The 22,381-nt window shown below is 35.6% G+C and overlaps 6 non-coding genes across 6 annotated transcripts; all 6 read left to right on the top strand.

Annotated features, from left to right (window-relative positions):
• Positions 1-1,847: 1,847 nt before the first annotated feature.
• Trnan-guu (transfer RNA asparagine (anticodon GUU)) lies at positions 1,848-1,921 on the top strand. The gene has a single exon. It is a non-coding gene; the product is annotated as a tRNA-Asn (tRNA).
• Positions 1,922-2,591: 670 nt separating this feature from the next.
• Trnan-guu (transfer RNA asparagine (anticodon GUU)) lies at positions 2,592-2,665 on the top strand. Its single transcript has one exon. It is a non-coding gene; the product is annotated as a tRNA-Asn (tRNA).
• Positions 2,666-2,739: 74 nt separating this feature from the next.
• On the top strand, positions 2,740-2,813 carry Trnan-auu (transfer RNA asparagine (anticodon AUU)). Its single transcript has one exon. It is a non-coding gene; the product is annotated as a tRNA-Asn (tRNA).
• Positions 2,814-2,891: 78 nt separating this feature from the next.
• Trnan-guu (transfer RNA asparagine (anticodon GUU)) lies at positions 2,892-2,965 on the top strand. Its single transcript has one exon. It is a non-coding gene; the product is annotated as a tRNA-Asn (tRNA).
• A 373-nt stretch (positions 2,966-3,338) lies between these two features.
• Positions 3,339-3,412, top strand: Trnan-guu (transfer RNA asparagine (anticodon GUU)). Its single transcript has one exon. It is a non-coding gene; the product is annotated as a tRNA-Asn (tRNA).
• An 815-nt stretch (positions 3,413-4,227) lies between these two features.
• Trnan-guu (transfer RNA asparagine (anticodon GUU)) lies at positions 4,228-4,301 on the top strand. Its single transcript has one exon. It is a non-coding gene; the product is annotated as a tRNA-Asn (tRNA).
• The last annotated feature ends 18,080 nt before the right edge of the window (positions 4,302-22,381 follow it).

Raw genomic sequence — 22,381 nt, 5'->3', positions numbered from 1 at the left:
GCATTTTTCTTCCAAATGATTTAGTTTCCCGCAGTAACTGCAGCTAAATTTCGGCCCCATACGATTAAGTCGTGAAGAATTCCAATTGTTTCGAGGATCCAGGTCGCTTCCACTGCTTGAAGACGATGGCTTTCTATTTCCGAAATTCTTTTGCATTGGAGGTTTCTCGTCAGGAGACTTAAATTTTGTCGTGTACGCATCAGCTATAATTTTTCCTTCATCTTTGCGTTTCAAACAAATTCTTCCATACTCGGTGATAAGTTGCTTCGATACATTTTCCAGCGTAAAATCTTTATCTTCTAATCTGTACAGTATTTGAACTAAGTTATCATATTCTTCGGGTAAACGGCGTATAAGTTGGAAACACAGTAACAACTCTGGCATGTCAAAACCAGCATCTCTTATTTGTAGCGTTTTTTCTTCTACTTTCTTGCAAAATAAACCAACAGTTTCTTCTCTCGGGTTAAATTTCAGTTGAAAGAATTCATCCAGTAATCCAGCTAAACGTGCTCGGGATGTCGGTTCGAAATTTAACTTGAGAATTTCCCAGGCTTCCTTTCCACTTTCTGTTTGTGCGATGAGAATTTGAAATTTCCTTTCTACAGATTGATAAATGGTGGTATAAGCCCTTCGTTTACGCCATTCAAAGTCTCTTTTATCTCGTTCAGACGCAGCGTCATCACATTTGACTTCTTCAGCGTTTGTAACAAACTCGTAACAATTTCTATCAATCAAAACACACTTTATGTTGAGTTTCCAGGACGCATAATTATAGTCGGACAGCTTTGGAAATGTATACGAAAGTTCTTGCACTTGAGCCATTTCAGTTTTTCAAACAGTTCAATAGTTTTCAAATACTACACCAGTTTGCAACTATTGGACCTTTTAACGCATGAAGAAGGCCCATGACCAATATTCCGATAAGTAGCAGAGTTTGTGCACGCAGTGCCATTGCCTGGTGTAGTTAGAGACTGAGAACTAGCATATTAATTTAAAATATATTTATTCTTATACTCAAGAATTAACGTAAAATAAAAGTATTTACAGAACATGTTAAACAGACAAAATCAACACATAGAATCACCCGTACATGGATACAGTCGACTGCTTAAATACCTTCTTAAGCTACAGAAATTTGCATACGGTTAAACAAATGAAACAGTTAATACATTACGACAGAATAAAATAAAAATTCCAACACAATTCATTAATATTTCTTATGGAACTAAATTAATATCTCAGCTATGCAAGCCTCCGTGGCGCAATCGGCTAGCGCGGTCAGCTATTATCCGAAAGGTTGGTGGTTCGAGCCCACCCGGGGAAGTGTTATTTTTTTTTTTTTTTTTTGCCTTAAAACTTTCATTTTTTTAAGGAACCAAATTAGGACTTTGACTTCACAAGCCTCCTTGACGCAATCGGCTAGCGCGGTCGGCTGTTAACCAAAAGGTTAGTGATTCGAGTCCACCCGGAGGCGTGTAATTTTTTTTTTATGCCTTAAACATTTCATTAATATTTTTTATGGAACAAAATTAATATTTCAGCTTTGCAAGCCTCCGTGGCGCAATCGGCTAGCGCGTTCGGCTGTTAACGGAAAGGTTGGTGGTTCGAGCCCACCCGGGGGCGTGTAATGTTTTTTTTTTTTTTTTGCCATTAAACTTTCATTTTTTTAAGGAACCAAATTAGGGCTTTGACTTCACAAGCCTCCTTGACGCAATCGGCTAGCGCGGTCGGCTGTTAACCAAAAGGTTGGTGATTCGAGTCCACCCGGAGGCGTGTAATGTTTTTTTATGCCTTAAACATTTCATTAATATTTTTTATGGAACAAAATTAATATTTCAGCTTTGCAAGCCTCCGTGGCGCAATCGGCTAGCGCGTTCGGCTGTTAACCGAAAGGTTGGTGGTTCGAGCCCACCCGGGGGCGTGTAATGTTTTTTTTTTTGGCCATTAAACTTTCATTTTTTTAAGGAACCAAATTAGGACTTTGACTTCGCAAGCCTCCTTGACGCAATTGGCTAGCGCGGTCGGCTTTTAACCGAAAGGTTGGTGGTTCAAGCCCCCCCCCCCCCCCCCCCCCGAGGGCGTGCAATGTTTTTTTATGCCTTAAAACTTTCATTTTTTTAAGGAACCAAATTAGGACCTTAACTTTACAAGCCTCCTTGACGCAATCGGCTAGCGCGTTCGGCTGTTACCCGTAAGGTTGGTGGTTCGCGCCCACCCGGGGGCGTATAATATTTATTTATGCCTTAAAACCTTCATTGACATTTTTTATGGAACCAAATTAGGGCTTTAGCTTCGGAAGCCTCCATTGCGCTATCGGCTAGCGCGTTCTGCTATTAACCGAAAGGTTTGTGTTTAAACCCACCCGAGGGCTTGTATTGTTCTTTTTATGACTAAAAACTTTCATTAATATTTTTTACGGACCAAATTAGGATTATAGCTCGGCAAGCCTCTGTGCCGCTATCGGCAAGCGCGTTTGGCAGTTAACCGTAAGGTTGGAGGTTCGAGCCCACACGTGGCGTGTATCGTTTTTATATGCCTTAAAACATTCATTTATATTTTTTAAGGAACCAAATTAGGATTTTTCTCCGCAAGCCTCTGTGGCGCAATCGGCTAGCGCGTTCGGCTGTTAACCGAAAGGTTGGTGGTTCGAGCCCACCCGGGGGCGTGTAATGTTTCTTTATGCCTTAAACAATTCATTAATATTTTTTAAGGAACTAAATTAATATTTCAGCTATGCAAGCCTCCGTGGCGCAATCGGCTAGCGCGGTCAGCTATTATCCGAAAGGTTGGTGGTTCGAGTCCACCCGGAGGTGTGTAATGTTTTTTTTTTTTTGTCTTAATCATTTCATTAATATTTTTTATGGAACAAAATTAATATTTCAGCTTTGCAAGCCTCCGTGGCGCAATCGGCTAGCGCGTTCGGCTGTTAACCGAAAGGTTGGTGGTTCGAGCCCACCCGGGGGCGTGTTATTTTTTTTTTTTTTTTTTTTTGCCTTAAAACTTTCATTTTTTTAAGGAACCAAATTAGGACTTTGGCATCGCAAGCCTCTGTGACGCAATCGGAAAGCGCGTTTGGCAGTTAACCGAAAAGTTGGAGGTTCGAGCCCACCCGTGGCGTGTATAGTTTTTATATGCCTTAAAACATTCATTTATATTTTTTAAGGAACCAAATTAGGATTTTTCTCCGCAAGCCTCCGTGGCGCAATCGGTTAGCGGTTTCGGCTGTTAACTGAAAGGTTGGTGGTTCGGGCCCACCCGGGGGCGTGCAGTGTTTTTTTATGCATTAAACATTTCATTAATTTTTTTTATGGAACTTAATTAATATTTCAGCTTTGCAAGCCTCCGTGGCGCAATCGGCTAGCGCGTTCGGCTGTTAACCGAAAGGTTGGTGGTTCGAGTCCACCCGGGGGCGTGTTATGTTTTTTTTTTTTTGCCTTAAAACTTTCTCTTTTTTTAAGGAACCAAATTAGGACTTTGACTTCGCAAGCCTCCTTGACGCAATTGGCTAGAGCGGTCGGCTGTTAACCGAGAGGTTGTTGGTTCGAGTCCTCCCGGAGGCGTGTCATGTCTTTTTATGCCTTAAACATTTAATTAATAATTTTTATGAAACTAAATTAATATTTCAGCTTTGCAAGCCTCCGAGGCGCAGTCTGCTAGCGCGTTCGGCTGGTAACCGAAGGGTTTTTGGTTCGAGTCCACCCGGAGGCGTGTAATGTTTTTTTATGCCTTAAACATTTCATTAATATTTTTTATGGAACTAAATTAATATTTCAGCTTTGCAAACCTCTGAGGCGATATCGGCTAGCGCGTTCGGCTGTTAACCGAAAGGTTGGTCGTTCGAGCCCACCCGGGGTGTGTAATGTTTTTTTTTTTTTCGCTTTTAAACTTTTACTTTTTAAAGGAACCAAATTAGGACTTTGACTTCGCAAACCTCCGTGGATCAATCGGCTAGCGCGTTCGGCTGTTAACCTAAAGGTTGGTTGTTCGAGCCCACTCGGGGGCGTGTAATGTTTTTTTTTTTTTTTCGCCTTTAAACTTTCATTTTTTTAAGGAACCAAATTAGGACTTTGACTTCGCAAGCCTCCTTGACGCAGTTGGCTAGCGCGGTCGGCTGTTGACCGAAAGGTTGGTGATTCGAGTCCACCTCGAGGCGTGTAATGTTTTTTTATGCCTTAAACATTTCATTAATATTTTTTATGGAACTAAATTAATATTTCAGCTTTGCAAGCCTCCGTGGCGCAATCGGCTAGCGCGTTCGGCTGTTAACCGAAAGGTTGGTGGTTTGAGCCCACCCGGGGGCGCGTAATGTTTTTCTTTTTTTGCCATTAAACTTTCATTTTTTTAAGGAACCAAATTAGGACTTTGACTTCGCTAGCCTCCTTGACGCAATCGGCTAGCGCAGTCGGCTGTTAACCAATAGGTTGGTGATTCGAGTCCACCCGGAGGCGTGTAATGTTTTTTCATGCCTTAAACATTTCATTAATATTTTTTATGGAACTAAATTAATATTTCAGCTTTGCAAGCCTCCGTGGCGCAATCGGCTAGCACGTTCGGCGGTTAACCGAAAGGGTGGTGGTTCGAGCACACCCGGGGGCGTGTTATGTTTTTTTTTTTTTTTGCCTTAAACAAAAAAGCCTTTACAAAAGATTTTTATCAATGAACATGTTACAAGAAAAGTTAAGGAATTACATTTTATAGCCAGAAAATTCAAGAGTGAAAATGATTATAAATTTGTTTGGATGAAAGGAGGAAAGGTCTTTCTTCGAAAAAGTGAGAATGATAGAGTAATACAGGTAAGGAGGAAAGAGGACTTGGATAAATTGAGAAATAATTCAAACCAGGTTTTGTGCGATGGAAGACCACGATATTAAGAGAGGTGAACGGGTGTTCATGGATTATGATTCAATTGAAAAAATCACTGAACTAAATAACGTGGACGAAGCAGAGACATTTCTTATAAAAGACAATACAGCGGTATAAAACATTTATCATCTGAACATAAGGAGCATTAGGCAAAATTTAGATGAACTCTTGATAACAATTGAAAATATGGATATAGATATTTTGTTATTAAGTGAAATATGGATTAAGGAATGTGAAATTGATAATTATAATCTTAAGGGGTATAACAAACTTTATAATACAAGAGAAAGAAATAGATCAGGGGGAGTCATAGCTTATATTAAAGAGAAATACTACTTTTCTGATCAGAGTATTTTAATGAATACTGCTGAGGCATTATACTTGTATCATAAGGAACTTGATTTTTTAATAGATTTTATTGAATGTAGTATAAATGATTATATATTAGAACTTGAACAAAATGTAAAAGGAATTGTATGTAAAAACATTTTGTATATTGGTGACATAAACATTGATACTTTACAGAATAACACGACAACAAATGATTATATTAATACTATGTACACTATGGGTTTCAAACACTATGTTGATATACCAACTAGGTGTAATGACCTAAGCTCATCCTGTATTGATCATGTCTTTTATAAATGTAATTACAGAATAGATAGAGCAGTAACAGCTGCAGTACATAAAACAACAATAACCGATCACTATGCATTACTAGTAAAAATTGATAACAAAAAATTATTAGAAAAACATTTGAAACGTAATCGGAGTAGCGAGCAAATAATTAAAACATTCATCGATTATAGAGCTTTTGAACAGGATATTAAAGAAATTAATTTCTCTAGCTTAATAGATGAAAAACATGGAGATAAATGAGATTTATAACACTTTTATCAGTAAAATTAAGGAATTCATGGAAAAAACAAGAAGATAAAAAAAGCTAATAAATTTAAAAAACAATGGATTACACAAGAGTTAGTAAATATGATCAATAAAAAAGAAAAATTATATAAAAAAACAAAACAATTTCCTTATAATAAGGAATATAAAAGTAATTATAAAGAATACAATAAACAATTTAAAAAGTTGATCAAAAAAGAAAAAGAGGATTTTTTTCATAAAAAATTTGTCCATGCTGGAAAAGATGGAAGAAAACAATGGAATATTATTAAAGATATTACAGGGATTAAGAATAAGAATTCCATCGATGTAGATAATAGCAATGAACTAGTTGAAAAATGTAATGACTTTTTTATAAATTGTTGTGTGGAAATAAACGACGATAAAGCATCAAACTATGATAATAACATAACACACCAAACAAATTCTATGTATATTTACCCAATGGAAATAAGTAAGGTTAAAAATATTATTGATAATATGCAAAATGACAAAACACCGGGACATGACGGAATTACAAGTAATGCACTTAAGATAATTGCTAATTATCATATAGAAATTGTGACAAAAATAATCAATATTAGTCTACAAAGAGGGGAATTCATAGAAGATCTAAAAAAGCAATAATTACACCGATACACAAATCAGGTGCTAAAGATGACTGTAATAATTTCAGACCTATCTCTGTTCTACCAATATTCTCAAAATTATTGGAAAAATGTTATAGCTCTCAGTTGATGAATTTCTTAGAAAAATATGATTTTTTCCATAACGCACTATACGGATTTAGGCAAAACAGAAATACTGAAAAAGCTGTATTAAAATTAGCAGGTGAAATTTATGCGAACATTAACGAAAACTATAAAACTTCAGCAGTATTCTTGGATTTACGTAAAGCATTTGACAGTGTAAGCATAAAGATTTTGATAAAAAAGTTATACATTGTTGGAATAAGAGGAATACCTTACAAATGGATATTATCCTATCTCACGGACAGAAAACAAGCAACAAAACTAAATAACTGTATAAGAAAATATAAAACAACAAAAACGGGAGTCCCTCAGGGATCAATTTTAGGTCCATTACTTTTTTTAATATATATTAATGACATGTCATACATTAAATTATACGGTACAATTACTCTATATGCAGATGATACAGCATTAACATATTCTGCAAAGAGCATTAATGATATAAAAAACCAAATGGAACTTGATTTAACTGCTATAAATAAATGGTTAACTGACAATATGTTATCTCTTAATATAAATAAAACAAAATACATAAAGTTTGATTTAAAAAAGAATGGAATTAATAAAATTGATTTAGACATAAAATATCACGAACCAACATGTGACTGCACAAATAACTGTAACTGCCCGACCATAGAAAGAGTCGAAAATATAAATTATTTAGTAGGGCTCGACCGATGGCATTTTTTGGCCGATGGGCCGATGCCGATTGTTGGCCGATTGTTCAAAGATGGCCGATGGCCGATTGCCGATTGTTTTCCTCCAAATGTCCGATTGCCGATGGCCGATGACGGATGCCATTGGCCGATGGCAAAAAAAAAATAATAAAACGGAAATAAATTGATAAGATTGTCACGGATTTAAAGGATCATTTTTTCATTTCACTTTACTTCCTTTCTAACGAATAAGGACTTGTAATCAAAAAAAAAATCAAATTTCGACCTAATTTCTATTTTACGATCACCCAATTTAAACTTCACAAGTTTTTTCGGCACATCTGTACATGCATATGTACCAAAGAACATATAGATGACCAAAATATCCATTTTGAACACCTTCTCAGTTAATTATCGCAAGTTCTCTTGTGATGTAAACTTGCGTCACTCAGAAACGTTATGAAATAGTAAATTGAAAACTCATACGTACGTAGTATGATCTAAAAGTTTGAGGACAAGCAGTATAAAACCTTACCTTGAATAGTTCACATTACCGAAACACATCTATCATCTATCTGCAAAATTGTCACCTTGAACGACTATGCACTTCTGCCAATGTTCGTATAGCTTTTAGAAGTACTCCTGGCAGCCATTTTTCGCGACCTCCTATAAGGCATCTTGCACTGCTTCTTTAACTTCATCCTGGGGTAGAAGGCGACTTTCACGTTGAGGATTCACGGTTTGATTAATCAATGGTCTGATATGACAAACAAATACCGTACCGTTTCGTCGGACTTAGCTCCGTGTGACTCTTACCTGTTCCCAGCAAACAAACATTTGCATGGACGCCGCTTTCTTCCGTCAGGAAAAGATAAAGCTGCATCATAGTAGGTTGCGAAAAAGGCTTCCAGGAGTGTTTCCAAAAGTTATATGAACACTGGCAGAAGTACATAGTCCCTCAAGGTGACCCATTGAAGGTGGATGTGCTTCGGTAATGTGAACTATACATTTTATACAGCTTGTCCCCGAAATTTTGGATCGTACTACGTACAATCTATATAGGATGTAGTTGTGCTTCTCTTTTTTGACTGTTGTAAGACGATAGAGAAAGAACTACAGCCGAAAAAAGAGAAAGAAAAAAAACAAAAGGAAGAAAAACAAAGACACTGTTTAATATCCAACTGATTTTTTTTCTTTTAATTGAACATATAACTAAGATTTCAGCAATGCTGTAATAATGTGTGGATTATGTACGCTATATATAGTTAAAAAACGTTAAATTATGTTGTTTAATCATTCAAAAAAAAAAATTTAAGAATAAAAATATGAAACCGTCAACAAATTATGCAATTAATTGGAAAGATTGCACGTAGAAATGTTTTAGTCATGAAATTAAACGAAAAAGGTAACAGATAAATTACAATATTAAATCAAAATAGGAATATTTTAATATTTATTCAAAATTTATGAATAGAAAAATTTGCATTTTTCATAAAAGCTATAAGAGTGACATAAATTTTTCTGAAAAAAGAAATAGCCATGAAAAGAGCGAGCTTCTTAAAACTTAGCTACAATAAAAAAAAACTCGATATTTACTCCAAGTAAATAATAACGGAATACATATACTACTTGATCTGATGTTTGCGCACACAATATTGAACAAGTTGATTGTTTAAAATCTTTTATAAAGCACTACAAACAATTTCAAATTAAAATTTTCAATTTAACAATAATTTTCTGAAATTTAAAAAATTGCTTAATAGAAAATCCTTGAAACTTTTATGTAAAATATTATTATAAATATGATGTAAACGAAAATAACTCGTTCATTGATGTTATAAAAATACATGAAAATAGTTACTTACAATAGAAAAAATATCGATCGCTATAAATGATGCAAAAAAGATGGCGCATTACGAAATAAAGATAAAATAAGAATGAGAAATACGCAAAATGACATTTCTTGAGCAAAATAAATAATCGCTAAATATTTAAAAAATGCTCGAAACGACGAGGGAGGGGCGGGGGAGGGGGGTCACCCCCTGATTTTGGAGTAACTCACAACGTTAAACTTCGTTCACAACCAGGGCTGTGGAGTCGGAGTCGGAGTCGGAGTCGAAGAGTCGGAGTCGGACTAATTTTGGGGTAAAGGAGTCGGAGTCGGAGTCGTTAGAAAACATGTCGACTCCGACTCCGGGTTTCTTTTTGTCTTTCATTTTTACTGACTCTCATTGCATTTTTTAAAAACTGACTACTAGCAATTGGTTCGATTACATGTATAAAAAGTTACTAATGAAAAAAATAACTGCTACAATGGCAATCAGCTAGCTTGAGTGCTTATCGAACTTTCTGTAGCCGTCCCCTAGTTTGCTTGCTTTTTAACTTAAATAATATATAGCAACTGTCAGCAAACAGTTTTATCGCCTAACATTTTCAAGTAATCAATTTCAAATAAAAATAAAAATATAGTGTTTTGTTCGATCTCAGTTATAAAATAGTAAAAGGGACGTAACAATTTAGTAAGTCGGGGCCCGTACCTCAGGTGGAAACTTTTGAGAGTGATCGATAAATTCAAATAAGTTCTTGCGCGAAAACACGAATACAAAAGATCCGATGAAATAATCTAATGTTTTGGAGCAAAATAAGTATAAATGATTTCTTGATTACAATACTAAATAATTGCAGTTAATCTTAAAATCTTCACATTAAGGTTAATTCTAAAGCAGCCAATAAAATTGAAATTAAAAATTTAGCGAAGAAGAAATATAGGTATAGTAAAAACTATTCGTATAAATCTGTATACCGCCGCATTTTGTGTAAAATTTGCACCTGACGTATATGTGCCCTATTTTCGTTGAAATTTTATTGATGAAATATAATTTAAAATATAATCGGGAGAATTTTCAGAATTAAAGTATTTATACCTTTTATAAACTCTGAAATTAACTTTAGGTGTCACCTACCACATGGGTGTCACCCGGGGCAAACCACACCCTCTCAAGAACTTGGACTTAGAAAAAAAAAACCTTTTTTCCTCTCAAATTACAGCTTTCAAAAATTGAAAACACACGATTTGATCAATACCTATTTGTAAATATTAAAGGGGGCAAGGTAATCCTTTTCAATTTTTTTAAAGGAATTTTAAGTCATTTCATTTTTAAACTCGTAACTGTTGGAAAATTTGATTTTTAAATTGAATTTCTAACGTTGTATGCATCTTGGGTTTACAGAAAAAATGCGAAATTTTCATAAAAAGGAATTAATATTTTAATCTCTGTTTAAAGGTTTCCCCCCTTCTCCTGAAGGGAGAGAGGGAATTGAAAAATACAACTAAAAAAATCCGGAGTCGGAGTCGGAGTTGGAGTCGGGCGTTTCAAAATCCAGGAGTCGGAGTCGGGGTCGGAGTCGGCCATTTTCCTTCCGACTCCGCAGCCCTGTTCACAACTTCGTCCTCATTTGTTTAGTACAAAACCACTACCACCAACGCCTCGGAAGAGTTTCTGAGTCGACTTTAGCACTTCTGAAGAAAAAAAAATCAAAAGTCCCTTTGATTTCCGTAATTATGTCACCATTCAAAGCGTCTTTAATCAATTTCTTACATTAATGCTCTAAGTTCTTCCTAAACAATAGATTAAGTTTGAAAAAGAAAATCTCCAATTTTATAAATGGTGTTAGTTTTAAACAACTCAGATGTGCAACTAGAGTTTAATTTCAGAATTACAGGGAGGGAGGGGGGGCAAGCAAGAGTTCTAAAAATTCTCTTTGGTTCAACGGAAATCAACCAAAATGGCACAAAAACCGGTTTCTCCATCTCATATGTGTTTCCATGGTCTCTCCAATCCGGCAATATACACTCTATAACAAAAAAAAAAAAAAAATCGCGCTACTGACGCCTACACACTGCCGAGCCAGATTACAGTGGTGCATGGCTCGATCGGGTTGTTATGGTGCCGACTGGGGATGTATAGTCTTTAGCTTTTAACTGTGTCATGACGATCATCGAAGACGTGTTTGGAGACGCCCAGGGCAGAAGAGGGATCTTGGTTTCACTTTTGTACACCACACTGGCCCTCAACAAGGCATTATGGTCTTGGGTGCTATTTCCTTTGATAACTGGATCCCTTTGGTCGTAATTAGAGGTACACTTACTGTACAGTGGTACGTCGACGACATCCTAAGACATGTTTTGTTGGCGTTCTTTTTGCAGTACCCTCGGCTGGTTTTCAGCAGGACAATGTAAGATAACATACGGCATGTGTTGCTATGCATGTCTGCAAACTTGTCAAACTCTTCTTTGGCCTGTTAGATCGTCAGATCTCTCTCCCATCGAGCATGTCTGGGATATGATGGGATCGCGATTGCCTCTGGCAAGGAATGTTGATAACCTCGTCCGACAATTGCAGCGAATTTGGCCGGAAATACCGCAGGACAACCTCCGGGAGCTTTATCGGTGTTTCCCACGTCGTTGCTTCAGCTTGTATCTAGGGTAGAGGCGGGTCAATACCTTATTGAACTTGTTACTGTAACTCTGACATCAATTATTCTAAGAATTTAATCATTTACTATTCTGTGCATTGTCTTCCTATCCACCAATTTTCGTCTCAATCGGATCACTCTTTCTTGGTGCGACGATTTTTTTGTTATAGAGTGTATGACCAAATGATCGTCAGTCTGAGACGCTGTATTAGTTTTGTATTGAAATAAGTAGGGTCTGGTGGGGTAAAGTGGTCATAAAATCGTAGGTTTTCAACTTAGGTGAATAATAAATACAATAAATTCTTTAAACACTTAAACTTTTTTTTGTTTTTATTTTACATTGCATTATTAAAGAACACGGTACATTGAGTTTTAGGAAAATAAATATTGATTTAAGTAGCATTATAACCCTTTCTTTTCCCTTTGTATTTATGACCACTTTACCCCATGGAGTGGGGGAAAGTGGTCATAGCATGGGGTAAAGTGGTCATAGTTAAAAATAGACGCAAAACCATTAAAAACAACCCTAATATTTGTATATTTCGCTTATTTTTATAGTTACAAGTATATGCACAAGCATATGTGAGTATACACGAGTATATACGTGTCCTGTAAACATTAGTAAACACGTTCATATATGAGTAGATGCATGTATGCATCAGATACATGCATGCACGTGCCTACTCAAGCATATACGTGTATATAAGCATGTATACGTGATAAGCTACAGGAGTGCATGCGTGTATACACGAGTATATACGTGTCACGTGTATGTACGGGTATATATGTGTGTAAACGAACATCATATGAGTGTATGCACTTGTATCTTGAGTATATACGTGCATACATGAATGTATACGTTTACAGTAGACGTATACACGCATATATAAGTGTACATACACAAATATACGGGTATACACGAGTTAATTCGTGGATACATCCAGTGTATGTTTGGGGGTACGAGTCTACTAACATTGTGAAGCACGTGTATACGTATGTATACGTGCAAACATGGTTATATACCTGTATAGACGTATATGCGTACATTTACGTGTATACACAAGTACATGTATGTATACACGAGTATACAAGCTTATATACATGTGTGCCTACAGAGTGAAAACAAGATCTTGGGCAAAAATCTAAGGGGTGTGAGAGGGGAGGATAAGAAGCAAAGAATTATAAAGAACTTACTTTCGCTGACGCGCTACATGCACACAATGCCAGAAACTGATGGATGCAAAACAAATCACCAATTTGTTACACAAAGATGATTTTGCCCAAGATTTTAGTTTTTAAGAAATATTTAGAGCAGTTGTTAAAAGTTACGGCCTGTAGCTCTAATACAAGCATCGCAACAAAGGCGCATCGGCTGATGAAAGTTTTTCAAAAGTCTCGTTATTGTAACAGAGCGTGCTTTGTGATTGTGACGCACATATATCACAGCTGCAGGCCGCAAATTTCATCAATCGCTTTAAAATTTTCTTGAAACCTAAAATGTTGTGTAAAACTGTCTTTGGGTAATAAATTTTTGACCAGTTTTGCATCCATCAGTTTCTGACTTTGCGTGCATGTAGCGCGTCAGTATTATGTTTGTTTCCTTATGTGATTCTTACTTCTTATCCTCCCCTCTAACACCTTTTAATAATTTGCTTAAAAGTTTAAACTCATCCTGTATACTTGTATATCATATGCTTGTATGTAAGTGTCTACTCGAGTACGTACGCGTATATGAGTGTCTACCTGAGTATATAAGTGTTTATATATATAAACGAGTATATACGTTATAGTCGAATGCATATCTGTATAGATTAAAAATACTTGCAGATACCCATATATGTATTTATTGGTGCATTTATGTGAATACGTCTATATATACGTGCCTACACGAGCATATGCGTATACTTACGCATATACTCGTATATTTAACACCATTTACTGAAAAAACAATACATATTAAGTGACATTAATATTTAATTTATATCTGCCTTATACTTAATGATTAAGTGACATTAGAAGAACAATACTTGTTAAGCCTAATATTATGACCACTTTACCCCATCTTACTAAAATTGTTCTAAAAAATTATCTAAAATAGATTCAACTAACTGCTAATGAGTAAGATTTCTTGAGACATGTAGGAAGCTTCCTATGCAGTCAATCTGTTCATAATTCTAACAAACAAAATTTCTCAAGGAAGTTAAAAGAGGTCTTTAGATTTAAAAACTTTTCATATTGACACAAAATATTTTTTTTGACCGAATAACATTTAGCCAGTTGTAAAATTTTGTACTCAAAATGTAGTTTCTTACTACACTACTCTATAATAAAATTTTCACATTCATTCGAACATTTATTCCCAAGCTATAGCCATTTATTTGACGACTGACCACTTTACCCCATTGACCACTTTCCCCCACCAGACCCTAATTAATAGCCACAAAAAATGAGTAAATAGGCTTTTTAGAACACCCGATCGAAAACAAAAAGGGAAATGCACAACTGGAACGTACACACACCCCACATGCGACATTTTAACCTTCTACAGCTTACCATTTTTGAGTTATGACTTATAAGAGATACATACGTACATCCAGCCGCAAGAAACAACGCAATAATTAACTTGTATGGTACCTGAATGTAGTATTAAAAACTCTCTCTGGGGTGACTAAAATAGAAATTCATACTGAAGTTTAAGGAAACAATTTTATATGAAAACAATAACTCTCTTTACTTTGCATTAAAAAGTGAAACAGCAAAGGTCTTTTTTTTCGAAAACATCGGCCAATTCCATCGGCTTTTCGATGCTTTTAATGCCGATGGGCCGATGTTTCCTGCAAGTTAGCATCGGCCGCCGATGCCGATGGCTAAATTGTCGAACCATCGGCGCCGATGCATCGGTCGAGTCCTAATTAAAATGACCGACTAGCGTCATATTTCATTTTAAATGGATATGTACTATTTCTAACGAGTCTTGCATTATTTTGTTTGGCTTCTGGAAACTGTACAAGCGCGGGTGCACTTGCCATATTTACTCGTTATAATTTATTCGGATAAAAACTAATCGTATATTGTTGCAACATGGTTCAAATAGAATAGGGTACGGGAGGAGTAAAAGTACACACTTTGATATCTTTTTAAATTTTTTGAGAAATGTTTATCAAATTTTCAACGATTGTACATGAATTTTACACATTAGAAATTTGAAAAAATGCTGTCAGACTAGCTGACTATTGGAGTGTTATTAACAGAGATATCACAGCTTTTCCTATCCTTTTTTGCGAAACTTTACTTCAACAGATGGGATATGAGTACGCAGCTCGTACTCATACCCATTGACAAAGAAAATTAGGATGATTAATTGAACTCAAATTGAAAATGATGAAAATTTATTATTTTTCAAAATGTGTCAAATGTTGACAAATGAAAATAATAACAATAAGGCCATTAATAATTCTTCATTAAAGCCTTACTTCATATGAAAACCAATTAATGCAAAACCAACTCAAATCATGTTTTTTTTTTCTTTTTTCAAAAAAATTACCTGGTTCGTTTTTCTAATTGGAGCGTTTTTTTAACAAATTACAGTTGAAATGGCAATCAGATGTGATTAAAGTAGGTCATCAAAAAAAAAAAAACTAATAGCATGTTGGAAAATGGAATCCCTTTTTTTTCACAAAAAAGATTTTACGAAATTGACCAAGCTTTTTCCTTCTTCAACTGCTTTCTTAATGCTACTTATGTAAACTCTATCGCTTTTGCGGTTTGTTGAATTAACTTTCCTGAATCCATAAACGAACAAGCCTGATCTAAAAGATTGTACATTCAGTCTTCTTGCAGTTTTCCTTGTTCGACTCCAAAAAGAAAGGAATCATGTAAATTTAAAAACTAATCCAGTGAAATTCACATATTTGGCTGCATGGGGCAAAATTACGCACTGTGCACTCTTACCTCAAAGCTTTGCGAACTTTTACACTGTTTTTACCCTTTGATGTTTAATGTTGCTATAGGCTAGTAAATTATGAAAACATTAAACCTGTTTTTACTAAATAAAAGGTTAATTTCAGCAGGACTGTGAACTTAATTCTTTGCACCGTTCCTTTTATTAAAAAACTAAACAAATATAACTAAACAATATAACTAAACAAAGCAAAAAACCGATTAGTCTATTCTGCTTTTTGGGGGTTTACTTGAGCGCGTCAGATAAACATAGAGAAGATACCTTACATCCTGTCAAGTACCTACACCAAATGCTGGCCTTTTTTGTTGGTGGATGCGTCTAGGACAGCCTGTCAGATTAGTAAAAAAAAAAGATCGTTGCATTTATTGAAGCGTGTCAGATGAAGATAAGGTGGGTTAATTACAATTAAAGAATGTACATTTAGAAAATCTGACGATTTGAGTGTAACGCAAGGATGTGGGAGGGTGATAAAGTTGTAAAAAAAAAACGTTGTGTGGATTTTCTCGGGCGCGGTTGATTTTTACTTCCTCTTACAAACGAGCTGATGTGTGAATCACATGACTTCCTTTTACTCCAATTTAATGTCATTTCCCCATTACTGGCAATTTTAATGTGATTCAATAGTTTACCCTCTCTTTCAATAACAGTGGCCAAATAGAAAAATTAAAAAAAAAAATCGCCAAGTTTTTTGGCGAAGAAGACAGGCGATATATCGCCAAATGTCCACCAAATTATAACACCGCATGAGTTTACACCGAAATTAGCAATGATTCCCCCCCCCCAAAAGGGTCAAAAGATCCCTTTAGAAACACCCGAATGCTACCAAAAAGGGAGGTGCACAACTAGACTCCACTAGGAGTCTCCGTACCAAATTTCAACTTTCTAGGACATACCGTTCTTGAGTTATGCGACATAAATACGCACATACATACTAACGTACATACAGACGTCACGAGAAAACTCGTTTTAACTAAAATCTTAATATTCAGTCAAGAGTGAGTAAAATGGAAATTAAGGTCGATTTTTGAGTAAAAATTTTGTCGCGAATACAATACTTCCTTTTTTGTAAAAGGAAGTAAAAAAAAACGAAGTCATATTTTGGTATAATTCTCTACATAGTGAATAAAATATGACAACGTATATAAAGTACAAATACAAAATGAAAAAAGGTTAAAAAACCAGCAAACAGCTGTTTCGGCACTCTAAAATACAAATGCCATCATCAGTGCAAATAAAAACGAAGAGAGGTTCAACCCGACTAAAACACAGTCGAGGCAAACATTGGAATGAGAGACGAGTTGTAAAAGATATGAGAGCAGTACCCGAAACGATGACGTCAGGGTTACGTCAGAACTACAGAGGACAGTTGCACTCAGGAGAAAACGTCACGGACAAAAAATAAATCAAATAACAGACTTCCAAACATTAGGAAAAGGGGGAGTGCTAGACAAATCATTGACGATTAAATTAGCATTTTTCCGTATGTAATATGACTCCCAAAAATCTAAATCATGAGTGGAAGAACACTCGTGAATAACTTTGGCGGAAGAAAAAATAAAATTATGGCCACAAGACCAACAATGTTGAGCAATAGAGGAGCGTTTGAGATCCTGTTTTTTGACGTAGTTTTCGTGTTCTTTTATCCGGAATTTGAGGGATCGTCGAGTCTGCCCAATGTAGGCTAATTTGCACTGGCAGGAAACACTATAAATGCCCCATTTGTCAAGGTTCTGAACAGGGTGTTTAAGCTGTGAAAATTTTAATTTATTAACAGGAGAAAAAGTGACGGAAAAATGAAACTTTTTTAAGATTTTGGCAATTTGTAGACTGATTTTAGGAAAAAAGGGTAAGACAACGGAACTCGAATAGTTCACAGGAGCAAGTGTTTGATTTTTGTTAGCTGAGCTACATAGCTTCTTATAAATGGTATCAATAATATCTGATGTGAATCCCCGATCAACCGCAATACCTCGTAGGTAATTCAGTTCTGATGAAAGTAAATTGGAATTTGAACAAATGGCTAAAGCACGGTAAATAAAAGATCTAAAAGCAGCCAATTTTTGTTTAGGAGGGTGAACGGATAACCTGTGGGGGGGAAGAGAAACAGCAAAGGGTTTACGGAAAACAGTAGTTGTAAACATATTGTTATGACGAGTGATGGACACATCAAGAAAAGAAAGATGATTTCCAGATTCCAATTCAACAGTAAATTGAATATGTGGGTCAATAGTATTTAGGATGGATAAAAGGTTATCAAGGTCACTGACAGATGAGTCCAAAAGCACAAAAATGTCGTCAACGTACCTGACGTAAAAATCAAATTGTATAATTTTAAATAATTTAAGTTCGAAATAGTGCATGTACAAATCACTTAGAATTGGACTCAAAGGGTTGCCCATAGCAAGACCTTCAGTCATACGGAAAAAATTACCGTCGAAAATAAACGTGTTTAGTTTTAAGCAAGAACGTGTTAAATTGCATAATTCATTGATCTCAAAATCGGAAAAGTGATGTTCAGTTAATCTCATTTTAAGGCAGTCTAACGCACCTTCAACAGGCACGTTAGTGAAGAGTGATTTCACATCAAAAGAGGCCATTCTATGGTTATTTAGCCGAAAAATTCGAAGTTTGCGAACAAAGTCAAGAGAGTTCCGAACAGTAAAACAATTGCTGGAAAGAAGAGGTGAAAAAACGGAAACTAAAAATTTGGCCAATTTGTAAGAAGCACTACCAATGTTGGAAACAATGGGACGGAGAGGAATGAGTGGTTTATGCACTTTAGGCAAAGCGTAGAATCTGGAACATTGTGCAACAGAAGGAATCAAGCGTTTTTTGTGAAAATCTGGAATCAACGGAGATGACTTAATGGCGTTACTGATAGTTTTTAATTCTTTACCACAAGGATCTTGTTTGATTTTTTCATATGGCCCGTCTAAAATTAAGTTATTGCATTTGTTGATATAATCTTTTTTGTTTAGAACAACAATTTGGCCCCCCTTATCAGCGTTTGTAATGACTAAATCAGAGTTAGCACATAAATCTCTTACGGTACGAGTTACATTATATAGCTTGTTGTTATGGAACTGTGAATTGAAGTTGATGTTGTTAGAAATAAGATGACGGATTGAATCCTTCTGTGTGGAACTTAAAGCACTAAATTTCAAGGCCTTTTCGACCGGAGCAATTAAAAGAGGAAACGACGGTTTAGATGGGGCCGCAAAATTACTATTGAATTTTAAAGCATTAACTTGAACAGAATTTAAGGAAACATCTGAAAGATTGACGACAGCATTAACATTAACTTTTGGTAAGTTATAAGTTGTAAGATTAGAAGAAACTTTACATAAACTGGTTAACTTTTTATTAAGTACTGATTTGTGTTTGTTTGAATAAAAAGCAGCTCTCTGCCAAGACCTCCTGTCAAAAAATTCAAAATGACGACTGGAATTAGCAACACGTAAATGTAAATCAAAAAGCTCCTGCTCAATCATTGCAACTTTGTGTCGCGTATCTTGGATGACAGCTCTTAACAGAGCCAATTTAAAGTTGAACAAAGTTTTATCAATTCTCGTTGACCGAGATAAATTGCACTCAAGTGAAATAAAATTAGGAATAACTCGTCTCCTTTTACATTCACACAAAAAGGATAAATGATCTAAAAATTTAAATTTCTTAACCCGTAGGTTACAAAACCTATTAATGTCAGACATGATTAAAATCAAGGACAGAAACAAACAGAAGAAAGGAATGGAAAAATGGAATCCACTTACGACCAAAAGCCCGTTGAAGCTAGTGAATACATAAAAAGTAGTCGAAAACTTTGTACTGCATAGTGAATAAAATATGACAACGTATATAAAGTACAAATACAAAATGAAAAAAGGTTAAAAAACCAGCAAACAGCTGTTTCGGCACTCTAAAATACAAATGCCATCATCAGTGCAAATAAAAACGAAGAGAGGTTCAACCCGACTAAAACACAGTCGAGGCAAACATTGGAATGAGAGACGAGTTGTAAAAGATATGAGAGCAGTTTTCCTAATGTTTGGAAGTCTGTTATTTGATTTATTTTTTGTCCGTGACGTTTTCTCCTGAGTGCAACTGTCCTCTGTAGTTCTGACGTAACCCTGACGTCATCGTTTCCGGTACTGCTCTCATATCTTTTACAACTCGTCTCTCATTCCAATGTTTGCCTCGACTGTGTTTTAGTCGGGTTGAACCTCTCTTCGTTTTTATTTGCACTGATGATGGCATTTGTATTTTAGAGTGCCGAAACAGCTGTTTGCTGGTTTTTTAACCTTTTTTCATTTTGTATTTGTACTTTATATACGTTGTCATATTTTATTCACTATGCAGTACAAAGTTTTCGACTACTTTTTATGTATTCACTAGCTTCAACGGGCTTTTGGTCGTAAGTGGATTCCATTTTTCCATTCCTTTCTTCTGTTTGTTTCTGTCCTTGATTTTAATCATGTCTGACATTAATAGGTTTTGTAACCTACGGGTTAAGAAATTTAAATTTTTAGATCATTTATCCTTTTTGTGTGAATGTAAAAGGAGACGAGTTATTCCTAATTTTATTTCACTTGAGTGCAATTTATCTCGGTCAACGAGAATTGATAAAACTTTGTTCAACTTTAAATTGGCTCTGTTAAGAGCTGTCATCCAAGATACGCGACACAAAGTTGCAATGATTGAGCAGGAGCTTTTTGATTTACATTTACGTGTTGCTAATTCCAGTCGTCATTTTGAATTTTTTGACAGGAGGTCTTGGCAGAGAGCTGCTTTTTATTCAAACAAACACAAATCAGTACTTAATAAAAAGTTAACCAGTTTATGTAAAGTTTCTTCTAATCTTACAACTTATAACTTACCAAAAGTTAATGTTAATGCTGTCGTCAATCTTTCAGATGTTTCCTTAAATTCTGTTCAAGTTAATGCTTTAAAATTCAATAGTAATTTTGCGGCCCCATCTAAACCGTCGTTTCCTCTTTTAATTGCTCCGGTCGAAAAGGCCTTGAAATTTAGTGCTTTAAGTTCCACACAGAAGGATTCAATCCGTCATCTTATTTCTAACAACATCAACTTCAATTCACAGTTCCATAACAACAAGCTATATAATGTAACTCGTACCGTAAGAGATTTATGTGCTAACTCTGATTTAGTCATTACAAACGCTGATAAGGGGGGCCAAATTGTTGTTCTAAACAAAAAAGATTATATCAACAAATGCAATAACTTAATTTTAGACGGGCCATATGAAAAAATCAAACAAGATCCTTGTGGTAAAGAATTAAAAACTATCAGTAACGCCATTAAGTCATCTCCGTTGATTCCAGATTTTCACAAAAAACGCTTGATTCCTTCTGTTGCACAATGTTCCAGATTCTACGCTTTGCCTAAAGTGCATAAACCACTCATTCCTCTCCGTCCCATTGTTTCCAACATTGGTAGTGCTTCTTACAAATTGGCCAAATTTTTAGTTTCCGTTTTTTCACCTCTTCTTTCCAGCAATTGTTTTACTGTTCGGAACTCTCTTGACTTTGTTCGCAAACTTCGAATTTTTCGGCTAAATAACCATAGAATGGCCTCTTTTGATGTGAAATCACTCTTCACTAACGTGCCTGTTGAAGGTGCGTTAGACTGCCTTAAAATGAGATTAACTGAACATCACTTTTCCGATTTTGAGATCAATGAATTATGCAATTTAACACGTTCTTGCTTAAAACTAAACACGTTTATTTTCGACGGTAATTTTTTCCGTATGACTGAAGGTCTTGCTATGGGCAACCCTTTGAGTCCAATTCTAAGTGATTTGTACATGCACTATTTCGAACTTAAATTATTTAAAATTATACAATTTGATTTTTACGTCAGGTACGTTGACGACATTTTTGTGCTTTTGGACTCATCTGTCAGTGACCTTGATAACCTTTTATCCATCCTAAATACTATTGACCCACATATTCAATTTACTGTTGAATTGGAATCTGGAAATCATCTTTCTTTTCTTGATGTGTCCATCACTCGTCATAACAATATGTTTACAACTACTGTTTTCCGTAAACCCTTTGCTGTTTCTCTTCCCCCCCACAGGTTATCCGTTCACCCTCCTAAACAAAAATTGGCTGCTTTTAGATCTTTTATTTACCGTGCTTTAGCCATTTGTTCAAATTCCAATTTACTTTCATCAGAACTGAATTACCTACGAGGTATTGCGGTTGATCGGGGATTCACATCAGATATTATTGATACCATTTATAAGAAGCTATGTAGCTCAGCTAACAAAAATCAAACACTTGCTCCTGTGAACTATTCGAGTTCCGTTGTCTTACCCTTTTTTCCTAAAATCAGTCTACAAATTACCAAAATCTTAAAAAAGTTTCATTTTTCCGTCACTTTTTCTCCTGTTAATAAATTAAAATTTTCACAGCTTAAACACCCTGTTCAGAACCTTGACAAATGGGGCATTTATAGTGTTTCCTGCCAGTGCAAATTAGCCTACATTGGGCAGACTCGACGATCCCTCAAATTCCGGATAAAAGAACACGAAAACTACGTCAAAAAACAGGATCTCAAACGCTCCTCTATTGCTCAACATTGTTGGTCTTGTGGCCATAATTTTATTTTTTCTTCCGCCAAAGTTATTCACGAGTGTTCTTCCACTCATGATTTAGATTTTTGGGAGTCATATTACATATGGAAAAATGCTAATTTAATCGTCAATGATTTGTCTAGCACCCCCCCTTTTCCTAATGTTTGGAAGT

Source organism: Uloborus diversus, chromosome 3 (genome assembly GCF_026930045.1).
Source record: "Uloborus diversus isolate 005 chromosome 3, Udiv.v.3.1, whole genome shotgun sequence".
Classification (NCBI taxonomy): domain Eukaryota; kingdom Metazoa; phylum Arthropoda; class Arachnida; order Araneae; family Uloboridae; genus Uloborus; species Uloborus diversus.
The sequence above is the reverse complement of the archived record's forward strand: the minus strand, read 5'-3'. Positions and strand labels throughout refer to the sequence as shown.